This window comes from Bufo gargarizans, chromosome 5 (genome assembly GCF_014858855.1).
Source record: "Bufo gargarizans isolate SCDJY-AF-19 chromosome 5, ASM1485885v1, whole genome shotgun sequence".
In the NCBI taxonomy this organism is placed as follows: Eukaryota; Metazoa; Chordata; class Amphibia; order Anura; family Bufonidae; genus Bufo; species Bufo gargarizans.
Window position 1 is genome coordinate 483,151,711 of NC_058084.1, and position 13,245 is coordinate 483,164,955.

Sequence of the window (13,245 nt, forward strand, 5' to 3'; positions counted from 1 at the left end):
TTTTCTGATAGGTTGATTGTCGAATCCTGTTTTAGTGGAGGCAGTTGTATAAATTAAAATGTGGAGGGAAGATTCTTGTCCGGGCACTTCTTGTGCCACCTGGATGACAGATAATAGTCACCTTTTCCATAAACAGAAATTGCTCTGGAACGTTGTCCATTGTTCTCCCAGCCACAGAGTCTTCGATGGCCTAGAAAACCCTTAGGTCTACAGTTTTGCATTTGATTGAAACAAAGGGATCTTTATCCTTCCAATCTACCCTCTAGACATCACCTCGGAGTTATACATAGCTTCTGATTGTAACCTGATTAAATGTCCTCCAATGTGTAAACATCATATATAATATATGTAACAATATGTAATATACCAGTAGTGACATCATTGGCGGTTAGGTGGCAGACACATGTATTGCTTTTGCACCAAGACCCCGAAATCCTAAGATGCACCTCTGCAAAGAAAAGATACCTTTGTTTGAGACATGGAGATGCTTTGAAGACAGTGAGAGACGGCAGTCACCTCCTCCCGGACCATATGTTCTGAATTGCCGAGACACTTAGAAGCTGGCTCTGTCAGAAAATCTAGTCTTTAACACTCAATAAAGCCCGAATAATTGACAGAAGATGCTCGGCTGCGACGCGGCGCATTTCTTTACAGGCGTTTGACACTTTCAGTATGCAATAAAAAAAAGAATTTTGATCATTTGGAAACTGAATGCCCAACATTGCTTCCCCAAAATGCAGACGCATTCCTCCTGACCTAACCCCTGCCAATGAATCGTAAAGTTTCCCTCACGCTATGGCTGAAGAGGAGAAAAAGTGAGTGAAGGTGAAGGATCCTCCATGATAATACAAAGACCATCATACTGCACCAGGGGCATTCAGAGGGGGACAGTATGGGAGAGGTCCGGGACTGGACGCAACAGCCCATCCCGGATAGATCACTTCTCATCCATCCAGAGGAAGTCAGCATGGGGTCACCGGTTTCCTCTTCACCCAGGTGACTGATCTTTCGCCTTACACGGAAGACTTTTTAAGGGTGTTTTTCTGTTTGAATAAAAAAATGCAAGAGGTTTGTCATCTATTTTGCTGATAAGACTTCAGATTTGGATAATCTTTAAAGAGAGACTCTTAACTGCAACTACACTTCAAATGAAGGTTAATAATATGATTTTTATTAAACATAACAACAATCAAGTATACATACTATGTCCTTTCTTTTATAGGTTAAGTATCAACAAAGGATAGAGAACTTCCATCACCGATCGAGTTAATATCATCCTACAGCAATTCATCAAGGGCTTCACCCACTAGTGCACGGCAGCCATGTTCAATCTATGAGGGTCACTGTGTCTATCTGGTTTATCTGTTATCATTCCGGACCTTGTAGAGGCCAATTACCAGATCCTGCAAAATCCCAAGATAACCTTGGCAGACAATGCCTAACTTTCTGTCACAAACAAGTCCTTATTTATTTTTAGCTGTTAACGATTCTTTCAAATAAATTGGGCAATAACTTGTACAAACAATTCCAATAAGTCTTTGTTCGTTCTATCAGATAAAATTAACTAAGTCTTTCACAAACATTTCAGACAAGTCTTCAGTTCATTCATAGACCAGGATAGTTTTACCCGAATCCATCTTCACACTTTATAGATCGTAATAGCTGAACAGTTGGCTTTACCTTTGCTTTGCAGGTGAACATCTTGATGGTTACAGTTCGCAATATATGGTCCTTTAATAGGGTTGTGAAGAAAAGTCCGCTGAACCTTAAGTGGAGCGTGTGGACTGCTGGAGGCGCACGAAACAACCGATCGAAGACAATGTTTTGGTTTCAGCAATGTTCCATTTATTCGTAAGACAACGCGTTTCGGGGTGCTAAAGAGAGGTTAGGTAAGAAAGGAGAAACATATGTTGGGAAACACAAAATTTGTGTTTCCCTATAGTGATTCTGTATAACAAACGGAATATATAAATAAATAAATAGGTATAGATAAATATAGCTGTAAATATAGCTGTAAATATAGGTACCAAAGTATATACTGATAAAATAGTAAGTCTCACAAAAGTACACATAGGGAGAGGATAAAAAGTAAACGATGAGATAAATACGGAATTAAAGCAATGTTGTATCTATGCTGCTGTATTATAATAAAATCTCTGTTGTGAGAATAAACTGCATGTTATATTAACAACAATGCTGCAGGATACTAGTATATAAGACCAAATCCGGGACCAGACTTCTTAATATAGTTGCAGGTAGACTATAATAGCATACGGCTGATATTTCCATACATTTGGAAAAAAAATGGATTTTGGATTTTTAAATTACAAACCCTCGAACCCCATGGACTCAATGAGTCCTTAGAGAGCAAATGTTTCTGATCAGTTCTCTGCCAAGCAAACAAAAAAGAAAAGAAATAAAGTTTTTCAATCGCACATACTTGAGCTATGGCCTGCAAGTATAGTCAGGACACTCGTCTCCGCCTTTGAGACCCCTCTTTTTCCTCATTTTGTGGTTCTCCATCGCATTGATCCCCCCTTCTCACTACAACCAATCTTCCCGCTCCCACCCACCTGTACACTCCTTATATCCAACTGTCACTTATTTACCAATTTACATCTTCTCATGTTTGAAATGAATAAAATGGTATTTTGCAGTCAGATATTCCATATTTTGTTCTGCAGCCATCAGTATCGTCCCTGGTGGGCTATGCATGGAGAGGTTAATGGTAATATCTATGGTGATATAGAATAATAAAGGGGTTGTTGGTAACATCTCTGGTGGTCTAGGGCATTGAAGGGGTTAGTAATAAAATAACTGGTGGTCTAGATTCAAAGGGCAGTGAATCTTGCAATCTTTGACTGGACACCTGGAGAGTGCCTGGCCCGCACATGCACTTGACACGTGGTAAGACGCTGCCATCCACATGTGGTTCCCGTGGCCTGGGCTGCACTGTGTACAGGCATTCTTACTTACCCTCTATGGCCTGAGTTGACCCCTCTCACCCCCGTGCACTGGCTCTATTTCCACCCCTGAGTTGATTATGGCTAGGTAGTTAGGTTACTCATTTGCACTTGCAGGATATCCTCTCTTGTTATCCTCATCACTGTGCACAAATAGATTAATAGGATTTGTGTCTTATTAGAAAATGTATCATTTTACGGAAGGATTCCCCATCCATTACACAAACACATTGCAGTTTCAATCATTCAACCAAACTAGAGAAACCTGGCTTCTGGCTTCTAATTCTGGAGATGATGCATCATGGGACAATGTCTATAGGAGGGCTTAGTCCTGGGGTTCACCTTACATCCACTCTCCAGGGAGGGGGGGGGGGGGTCATATCCATAGCATATGTCCTTGTCACTTGATAAGACAGTAGACTGTGAAATCCCAGAAGATCCATGGAGCAGACAATGAGAGTCTCCCCGCCTGCCCCTGTATCTAATGGGTTATTGCACCAGTAAATCTTCCTGAGGAGGCTCTGCCATGTTGCTTTCTGCATGCATTCCCAGACTCCTTTGAAGCAATGACCTTAATGCTGCATTGTGTGCCCGGCTCCCGAGCCTCCAGCCCTGACTCACCCGCAATCATTTTCCATTCATGTCCTCTCCGGATTACTCTCTGCAGTTTACACATTTAACACATTTTCCAGAACTAATTCTCGTGACTTGCTGCTGCTCGGAGTCTCTTTCTGCGGCAAGTTTGGAATTTATTTGCACATTACGGCTACAATTGTGTGGAAATATTTTATGAAGGGCGATGACGACGCGTCGTGTTCCCAACATGAAACCGCATTCCCTCATAATCACAGAACTGAGCAATCCACTTATTAAATAATGAGGGTAGCAGTTCTGCCCCAGGTAAGGGATGTACTGTACCAACCTGGCGGCCATGCGCACATTATACAGGGTACAGGGTGCAGTCATTACGTCTGATCCCAAATATTGATATTTTCAGTAATTTTAATGAGACACTCAAAGGAGAAACAGAGGGTGAGGAGAAGGAATGGCTCCGGAGACGAGCTCCTCGCTGGTTTTATACGAGGCGTCCGGGACCATCGTCACATTTCTTTAATGTTCTGACTGTTGTTTTGCCAAAGAGTCAAAGAATTCTCGGGTGGTCCAAACTGTGACACCATCGGATCAGGGCCGGTGCTAATCGCTGTGCCATACGGTGCCGGTTATAACCAGCATATGGCACCATTACTGCAGTACATATTACATTTGTGGATTTTATATTGTGCTATTTATTGCCACATTAGCTTACTTATGTGACGAGTTTCGGCTTGATGAGCCTTCCTCAGACATATTACAATCACTAGTGAATAGGAAGTTTAAATAACCCGCCCGGAACCCATTAGTGACGTCACGTTACCATACTGACAAGTAAACAAAGCAAGATAACACATGTACTCATATAGTCCATAGAAGATAATTCAGTGTCCCAGTGAAAACTGTCCTGACATAAAGTCCTTATGTACCATTATTTTTGTAGAAAGAATCTCATTGTTAGCCATCTGAACAGGATCAGCAGTTACAAACAACTATTGAGTTTGTACTCGCTATTGTCTTCAGTCCATGTATCCAAAAAGCTTCCCGCTTCAATAACAGATTGTTCCTGTTACCCTCTCTATGTGGTTGTTGTACCTGCTCCTGTTACCTCCTCCCTGTGGTTGTTGTACCTGCACCTGTTACTCCCTCTCTGTGGTTGTTGTACCTGCTCCTGTTACTCCCTCTCTGTGGTTGTTGTACCTGCTCCTGTTACTCCCTTTCTGTGGTTGTTGTACCTGCTCCTGTTACCCCCTCTCCGTGGTTGTTGCACCTGCTCCTGTTACCCCCTCTCCATGGTTGTTGTACCTGCTCCTGTTACCCCCTCTCCGTGGTTGTTGTACCTGCTCCTGTTACCCCCTCTCCATGGTTGTTGTACCTGCTCCTGCCACCCCCTCTCTGTGGTTGTTGTACCTGATCCTGTTACCTCCTCTCCAGGGTTGTTGTACCTGCTCCTGTTACCCCTCTCTGTGGTTGTTGTACCTGCTCCTGTTACCTCCTCCCTGTGGTTGTTGTACCTGCTCCTGTTAACCCCTCTCTGTGGTTGTTGTACCTGCTCCTGTTAACCCCTCTCTGTGGTTGTTGTACCTGCTCCTGTTACTCCCTCTCTGTGGTTGTTGCACCTGCTCCTGTTACTTCCTCTCTGTGATTGTTGTACCTGCTCCTGTTACCCCCTCTCCGTGGTTGTTGTACCTGCTCCTGTTACCCCCTCTCTGTGGTTGTTGTACCTGATCCTGTTACCTCCTCTCCAGGGTTGTTGTACCTGCTCCTGTTACCCCTCTCTGTGGTTGTTGTACCTGCTCCTGTTACCTCCTCCCTGTGGTTGTTGTACCTGCTCCTGTTAACCCCTCTCTGTGGTTGTTGTACCTGCTCCTGTTACTCCCTCTCTGTGGTTGTTGTACCTGCTCCTGTTACTCCCTCTCTGTGGTTGTTGTACCTGTTCCTGTTACCTCCTCTCTGTGGTTGTTGTACCTGCTCCTGTTAACCCCTCTCTGTGGTTGTTGTACCTGCTCCTGTTACTCCCTCTCTGTGGTGGTTGTACCTGCTCCTGTTACTTCCTCTCTGTGATTGTTGTACCTGCTCCTGTTACCCCCTCTCCGTGGTTGTTGTACCTGCTCCTGTTACCCCCTCTCTGTGGTTGTTGTGCAGTACGCCGCCCTGCAGGGTGAGGCGAAAGGTGAGGTCACAGGGGTAGTTACTAACCGAGGGTGGTTATAGTACTCACAGTCTTTTATATACCCTGGGCATATGTACAGCAGTGATGGAGAGGCTGGCACAGGGGTCCTCTGGGGCACTCTCTGAATATAGGGACCAGGCCTGATGGTAGGTGAGGTGCCCTGGATGTTGCAGGTTTTGTTTAATGTGCCTGCCGGTAACGGTGGCACATTGATTGATGGTAGTAATAATGGAGGAACACAATGTTGTGGTGAACCAAAACTTCCTTTTACTGGAACAATTAACTATTTACAGTCTTTTGATCAAAGTTCCATATATCAGCAGCAGTCACAAGAAGGCTTTACATGAATTGGCAGGCACAAAGTTCTGGCAAGATACTCAGAGGGTTAAACACTTACAGATCAGGCTGCACTTTTCCTCAGAATCCTGTCTGTCTTTATCCCAAGGCCCGTATGCCCTATTGCTGGCTTTATGTCACGACTGTGACTGATCCAGACAGGTCTGGGAGGAGAAGGTCGCAGCGACTTGCTACTCGCGATAGCTTGTGAGTTTGCTCCGTGGTTCAGGGTATGTCATCCGGGTTTTGCCTTGTGAACCTTTTTGTCCTGACTGGGAGTTTGTAGGCATCCTTCTCAGGTGAGTCCTGTCTGCCACTCCCAGCTACTATATTAGTTTCAGTTTCACTTGCAGTCATTGCCAGATATAGTCCTTACTTCCAGTGGTATGCTGACCTTTGAAGGAGATTGTTTGATGTTATTACTGTGGAGCTCTTGTCTGGCGTGGACTGTCGTTATTGGGATCACCTTCTCTGCTCGTGACTGGATAAGTCTATCTCTGCTGGAGATTGTTTGTTTGTTGCTGTCTTCCCCTGTTGTTCTCCTAGACATGAGTGATGGTGACTAGTGCTCCCATCTGCCTTTCCCCAGTCTAGTTTTGTTAGGGTGACTGAGGGTTTCGGCATCCTGCTCGCTGCACGGGTTCACACCCAGTCTAGGGTATCAGGGCAGACAGGTGCCAGCTTAGGGTTAGTCAGGGGTGGTCGTTCTATTTCCCATCCTTAGATAAGGGTCCCCCTTCCCCTCCGTCTGGTGTGACACGACTGCTGCTGGGATAGCGGTCGTGACACTTTATCCTTGGTTAGGGAAAATTTCCTCAGGTATATGTCTCCTTGCTTTAAATATATCCTTCTGCCCTTCAGCTCTCTGGTTCAGCTAGAAACGCTTTTTATCTGCTCTGCACTGTACTTTGTAGGAACTTAGTTTCTCAGGAGGTAGCTTCTTCTCCTGGTGGCCAGCTAGAAGCCTGGACTGTCTAGCTGCATGTCAGGAGGTGGCCTTCAGCTCCTCTCTGGCTAAAGTACCCACTCTCTTCTGACTTTACACAGACTCCTGACTCTACACTACCTTTCCTGCACAGGACCTGACTATATATATTAGGGGTTCCCTAGCTCCCTCTACTGTCTAGGAGATGGAAATACACCCTAACAGGCCCGAAACACAGATAACAGGGAAAATACACATAAAAACATTGCAATATATATTAAAATGTAATGTAAAATACAATGCCACTGCTCCACAGGAGTTGGATAACAACGTGGCCCAATTGACCCTTGTGTAGTGCCCACATTTACCTAGTGGGACACTACAGTTGTACCTGCTCCTGCTACCCCCTCTCTGTGGTTGTTGTACCTGCTCCTGCTACCCCCTCTCTGTGGTTGTTGTACCTGCTCCTGTTACCCCCTCTCCATGGTTGTTGTACCTGTTCCTGTTACCCCCTCTCCGTGGCTGTTGTACCTGCTCCTGTTACCCCCTCTGTGTGGTTGTTGTACCTGCTCCTGTTACCCCTCTCTGTGGTTGTTGTACCTGCGTCTGTTACCTCCTCTCCGTGGTTGTTGTACCTGCTCCTGTTACCCCCTCTCCATGGTTGTTGTACCTGCTCCTGTTACCCCCTCTCTGTGCTGGTTGTATCTTTAACCCCCTCTCCGTGGTTGTTGTATCCAGGGGCACACCAACAATGAGGCCAGGTGAGGCGATCATCTCAGGAAGCATCACGTTGAGGCAAGAGGGGGGCTGTAGCGCAGGGGTTAGGTTAAGAAATTGGCTTTGGGGAGTGGGGGCTTCCTTTTAGTTTTTCCTCAGGCAGCAAAAAGGCTAGGTGCACCCCTGGTTGTACCTGCTCCTGTTACCCCCTCTCTGTGCTGGTTGTCCCTGCTCCTGTTACCCCCTCTCCATGGTTGTTGTTTTACAGGCTCCTTTTACCCCCTCTCTGTGGTTGTTGTACCTGCTCCTGTTACCCCCTCTCTGTGCTGGTTGTACCTGCTGCTGTTACCTTCTCTCCATGGTTATTGTACGCAGGGATACACCACCAATGAGGCCAGGGAGGCGATCGCCTCAGGCAGCATCAGGAAGGGGAAAGCGGGGGGCTGAAGGGAAGAGATTAGGTTAATAAATTGGCATTAGGGAGTGGGGATGTCCTTTCAGTATTTGCCTTAGGCAGCAGAAAGGCTAAGTGCACCCCAGGTTATACCTGCTCCTGTTACCCCCTCTCTGTGGTTATTGTACCTGCTCCTGTTACCCTCTCTCTTTAATTGTTGTACTTGCTCCTGTTACCCCCTCTCTGTGGTTATTGTACCTGCTCCTGTTACCCTCTCTCTTTAATTGTTGTACCTGCTCCTGTTACCCCCTCTCCGTGGTTGTTGCACCTGCTCCTGTTACCCCCCCTCTCTGTGGTTGTTGCACCTGCTCCTATTACCCCCTCTCCATAGTTTTTGTACCTGCTCCTATTACACCCTCTCTGTGGTTGTTGTACCTGCTCTTGTTACCCCAGCTCTGTGATTGTACCTGCTCAATAATTTGGAAGCACAGTTAAGATGTGTTATGTTTTTGCTGATGAAAATAGTGAGGGATTGGGAGGAGCAGATTACCTGTGTGTATAGTGGATTTATGTTTGCAGAATGGTTATTCATACAGGTAGATGCCTCTTCTACAAACAGAGGTCCATGTGGACATTTCAGGATATAGACTACATACTGTAAGTGCTATCACTGGTAAAGAATCCTTGTGCATGGAATTTCTCTCCTGTCCGCGGAATGTTTGAAATACAGTCTAGTCCATCAGTTTCAGTTATGGAAGGTCTCTTGTGGACACAATACATAAAACTGGCATGGTCCTCACCAGGAGGATAGAGACTTCCTCTCCAACTGGACCTCTTGGAGTTCACCTATTTTAGTTCACCACTTTGATCTCAGAGCTTTTGCATGTCTGACCTGGTCAACAATGATGGTCCAGTCTATCAGTTTCAGTAATGGAAGGTCTCTTGTGGACACAATACATAAACCTGGCACGGTCCTCACCAGGAGGGTAGAGACTTCCTCTCCAACTGGAGCTCTTGGAGTTCACCTATTTTAGTGAAGGTGATAGTGACCACTTTGATCTCAGAGCTTTTGCATGTCTGCCCTGGTCAACAATGATGGTCCAGTCCATCAGTGTCAGTTCTAGGAGGTTTCTTGTGGACACAATACATAAACCTGACATTGTCCTCACTAGGAGGATAGAGACTTCTCACAGATTGCTGGACATGACATTTCAGTGCTTTACTCAATTCCAAATCACTTTTCTACATTAAATCTGTTTAACAATTTCCCTGTTCCCAGTGTTTGCCAACCCCTGCCAGAGCGAAAACGAGCTTCAGAAAAACTGCGTCCAAGTAACATACAATGAAGCCGTCCCGGGCCAGGGAACACAAGAGGACGCAGCACAAGCTGGGATCTCATTTCCACATTTAATCGTATCTGAAGGTCTGGTTGCACATTGTGTTTATTTTACGCTGCGCTGGAATTACACCTGCAGCTCATTATTTACAGAAACTTTTTCCACAATGGAACAAAATCCTCCTTTTTTCATTCTTTTGGCCCCGTTAAAGACAATTAGTTTTGTGCCTTGGTCTTCCCCACCCAACTAAGCATCCGTGAAACCATGAAAATGAGACTGCAAAGCTCCACAAAATGAATACTGATGGGATCGTAAATACAGCGGCTGCTCTGCTCCACGGTTAGTCATGCACGGGGTGAATACATCAATCAAAACCGGAGACGTCAAACAGCATCTGAAATCCTTCACTTCTTTGGTTAAAAAGACCATAATTTTCCTTCAAAAACTCTGAAACACTCTGAATTGTTGGTGGTTCCTCTCAATTATGACAAATGGTTGGATGGTCACAAAATGTCTAATTGGCCTTTTCCCACTTGATCTTTAGTTTCCCTGGAAGATAAGCGGTGATGAAGGTTCTGCTGATCTCAGCAATGTTACAGCGTGCACCCTATGCTGAGCCTTATATACATGTTTATGGGGTAGTCGGGACAAGAGCTCCTCAATAAACTCATCTCTGTACTGTGACATCACTGTGTGTATTATCCCTGTACTGTGACATCACTGTGTGTATTAGCCCCGTACTGTGACATCACTGTGTGCATTAGCCCTGTACTGTGACATCACTGTGTTTATTATCCCTGTACTGTGACATCACTGTGTGTATTTTCCCTGTACTGTGACATCACTGTGTCTATTATCCCTGTACTGTGACATCACTGTGTGTATTATCCCTGTACTGTGACATCACTGTGTTTATTATCCCTGTACTGTGACATCACTGTGTGTATTATCCCTGTACTGTGACATCACTGTGTGTATTATGCCTGTACTGTGACATCACTGTGTGTATTATCTCTGTACTGTGACATCACTGTGTGTATTATCCCTGTACTGTGACATCACTGTGTGTATTATCCCTGTACTGTGACATCACTGTGTGTATTATCCCTGTACTGTGACATCACTGTGTGTATTATCCCTGTACTGTGACATCACTGTGTGTATTATCCCTGTACTGTGACATCACTGTGTGTATTATCTCTGTACTGTGACATCACTGTGTGTATTATCCCTGTACTGTGACATCACTGTGTGTATTATCTCTGTACTGTGACATCACTGTGTTTATTATCCCTGTACTGTGACATCACTGTGTTTATTATCTCTGTACTGTGACATCACTGTGTGTAATATCTCTGTACTGTGACATCACTGTGTGTAATATCTCTGTACTGTGACATCACTGTGTTTATTATCTCTGTACTGTGACATCACTGTGTGTATTATCTCTGTACTGTGACATCACTGTGTGTATTATCTCTGTACTGTGACATCACTGTGTGTATTATCCCTGTACTGTGACATCACTGTGTGTATTATCTCTGTACTGTGACATCACTGTGTGTATTATCTCTGTACTGTGACATCACTGTGTGTATTATCTCTGTACTGTGACATCACTGTGTTTATTATCTCTGTACTGTGACATCACTGTGTGTATTATCCCTGTACTGTGACATCACTGTGTGCATTATCCCTGTACTGTGACATCACTGTGTGTATTATCTCTGTACTGTGACATCACTGTGTGTATTATCTCTGTACTGTGACATCACTGTGTGTATTATCTCTGTACTGTGACATCACTGTGTGTATTATCTCTGTACTGTGACATCACTGTGTTTATTATCTCTGTACTGTGACATCACTGTGTGTAATATCTCTGTACTGTGACATCACTGTGTTTATTATCTCTGTACTGTGACATCACTGTGTGTATTATCTCTGTACTGTGACATCACTGTGTGTATTATCTCTGTACTGTGACATCACTGTGTGTATTATCTCTGTACTGTGACATCACTGTGTTTATTATCTCTGTACTGTGACATCACTGTGTGTATTATCCCTGTACTGTGACATCACTGTGTGCATTATCCCTGTACTGTGACATCACTGTGTGTATTATCTCTGTACTGTGACATCACTGTGTGTATTATCTCTGTACTGTGACATCACTGTGTGTATTATCTCTGTACTGTGACATCACTGTGTGTATTATCTCTGTACTGTGACATCACTGTGTTTATTATCTCTGTACTGTGACATCACTGTGTGTAATATCTCTGTACTGTGACATCACTGTGTTTATTATCTCTGTACTGTGACATCACTGTGTGTATTATCTCTGTACTGTGACATCACTGTGTGTATTATCTCTGTACTGTGACTTATCTGCTCCCCGATGAATCATGTACATCCACCAGGTGCAGTGCTCTGGTTTTGCTGGAAGTCTTAGGACACGTTCACACGCTGCAGAATTTTCCACTGTGGTCAATGTTAACAAATTTGTGTTTTTCCGGATGTTGGACATTTTGCTTTCTGGATGTGGATTTTGCCCTTTTTTTAGTGAAATCTGTAGCAGTTTTCCTGGAGACATCAACATGCACACGTGTGGAAGCCCAAAACAAGCACTGCAGGTGTGTACACGGCCTCATACACCAGAGGTCATCAGCTGTCATGAAGTTCAGATATTGGGGTGTCCTCCGCTGCCCCCAGAACCCTCAGTTATCATGACTCCATCAGTCAGGCCGCGGATCTCTGAGAGCGATGGCTTGTTATTGCCTCCTCCACCATAGAACTTTTTTTTTCCTTTGCTTTAGGTCTCTTTCTGGCTGAGCTTTTTTGGGAAAAGCCCTTTTCCTGCAATTGATTAATTTGTGCCGAGTTGAGCAGAGTTTCCACATTGCTGTGAAATAACAACATAAATGTTACGACATGGAAGCTGCGGCTGCGCCAGGTGAACGTCTGCAGGTCACTGAGGATCAGCGTCTACCTGATCAGTCTACAGAGTCCTCTGCGCTCCAGACTGAGACCTGTCACCTGCACTGATACATTGTAACAAATGTGTGCCTGTATAGCGGTGTACAACACTGTGCCTGTATAGCGGTGTACAACACTGTGCCTGTATAGCGGTGTACAACACTGTGCCTGTATAGCGGTGTACAACACTGTGCCTGTATAGCGGTGTACAACACTGTGCCTGTATAGCGGTGTACAACACTGTGCCTGTATAGCGGTGTACAACACTGTGCCTGTATAGCGGTGTACAACACTGTGCCTGTATAGCGGTGTACAACACTGTGCCTGTATAGCGGTGTACAACACTGTGCCTGTATAGCGGTGTACAACACTGTGCCTGTATAGCGGTGTACAACACTGTGCCTGTATAGCGGTGTACAACACTGTGCCTGTATAGCGGTGTAGAACACTGTGCCTGTATAGCGGTGTACAACACTGTGCCTGTATAGCGGTGTAGAACACTGTGCCTGTATAGCGGTGTAGAACACTGTGCCTGTATAGCGGTGTAGAACACTGTGCCTGTATAGCGGTGTAGAACACTGTGCCTGTATAGCGGTGTAGAACACTGTGCCTGTATAGCGGTGTAGAACACTGTGCCTGTATAGCGGTGTAGAACACTGTGCCTGTATAGCGGTGTAGAACACTGTGCCTGTATAGCGGTGTAGAACACTGTGCCTGTATAGCGGTGTAGAACACTGTGCCTGTATAGCGGTGTAGAACACTGTGCCTGTATAGCGGTGTAGAACACTGTGCCTGTATAGCGGTGTAGAACACTGTGCCTGTATAGC